The 1,589-nt window shown below is 40.4% G+C and overlaps 1 protein-coding gene across 1 annotated transcript in view; it reads right to left on the minus strand.

Annotated features, from left to right (window-relative positions):
• Positions 1-347: 347 nt before the first annotated feature.
• The window catches only part of kif1aa (kinesin family member 1Aa), a 50,903-nt gene continuing 49,661 nt past the window's right edge, over positions 348-1,589 (minus strand). Inside the window, 1 exon segment of the mRNA XM_030371818.1 lies at positions 348-1,589. This exon segment is cut by the window's right edge and continues 2,308 nt beyond it. The gene's annotated coding sequence lies outside the window, so the exon portion shown is untranslated.

Below are 1,589 nucleotides of genomic sequence, written 5' to 3' on the forward strand. Positions count from 1 at the left end.
TGTTTTATTGCAGAGCCTGCCATCGTTAGTGATATTATTCTTTACATAGAGATAAGATAAGATAAGATAGTAGGCTACTTTATTGATCTAGACGAGGAAACTGGGTTGCCACAGCAGCAAGTACAGAACAGTAGGACAGACAATAACTAAAGGTTATTCTGTGCAAAAGAAAGCAATCCATTTTTTATGGTGTTTTATCTGCATAAATGTTTTTATTAGTTTTATATTAGTTTAACTTTGTAATGGCACCTATGTCAAAATCAAACGGTTGTACTCAACATTAAGGTACTTTTCCACACAATAAATTGGCCAAAGTATGACCAAAGCATGACACAACAAGACAAAAGTGTGTTGCATAATTTTCCTTTTTATTTATTATATGACCATGTGTTTAGTGTACACAAATATCTGACACTTAACTCTAACACTCGACACGACAATGGAAGCGCTGGCCATTTCAGGTTGTACAAATGGTGACAGCTTTATAATACAGTTTCACAGCAATCGGGTTTATGTACATGCAAAGGAAGTGCCCTGTGGGTCAAACGCAAGGGGCTTTCAAAATTAAAGCGTGGTTAGATATGGAAGCACAAAAATAAATTATAAAGATTAACGTCCCCGTTGTTGTGGATGAATCAACAGCGATCCGTCACACACACACAGACAAGCACACCGAACACACACACACACACACGCTCTCTCTCTCTCACACACACACACACACACACACACACACACACACACACACACACACACACACACACACACACACCACACACACACACACCACACACACTCCTACAATCGTCAGGAAACCAGGAGGAAAACACTGCGATACGGACGCAGTGAGTTCCTTGTTAAATAGTGATTTACATTCAGTGTGAAAATTCAGTGATGTACCTAGAACAAGATGGCTGACACAATGGGGGGGATCTTTGGGATAAAGTAAAAACACAAAAGCACAAGACACTAAAGGACAACCGATCGGCACTTAGCCATGTGGCATCCACACACTGGGTCTATCTAGTGGATTTATTCCCGTGGTTCAAATAATAAACCAAATGTTTAACAATGAATTCAGTGTATTTCAAAACTGTCAAGTGTTGGATATTTTTAAAACAAAAACAAAATGAATGCCCGTTTTTGATCTTGCTTTTCATTTCAACTGGTAGGACTCTGACCGTGATATGAACAGAATGGAATGTCATTTGGATATCATTTAGACGTCCCGATCGCTGTATCAGATATCAAGAAGCATAAAACACACGTTTTCCCTTCGTCAGAGGAGGTAGCACTGAGCAGCAGTAATCATAACAGAAGGTTGAGTGGCAGGAGAACTAAGTACTCTCTGGTCTAGAGATATGTGCGGCAGTAAGCAGACTATATTTAAGTGTTGCCTCACACAGGAGAATCAAGATCACAAGTGGGCCTTTTGATTCACTTCTTCTTAAGACATGGAAAGTATCAACGCCCCTATCCTATTTTGACTAGCTCACTAGTCGCCTACGAGACGTTCTCATCCAGAATGGCTGACAGTGAAATCCAGATACATGTCATTAGGGAGCAGGTAGGGGTCAGGGGTCATCGTG

This window comes from Gadus morhua, chromosome 12 (genome assembly GCF_902167405.1).
Source record: "Gadus morhua chromosome 12, gadMor3.0, whole genome shotgun sequence".
In the NCBI taxonomy this organism is placed as follows: domain Eukaryota; kingdom Metazoa; phylum Chordata; class Actinopteri; order Gadiformes; family Gadidae; genus Gadus; species Gadus morhua.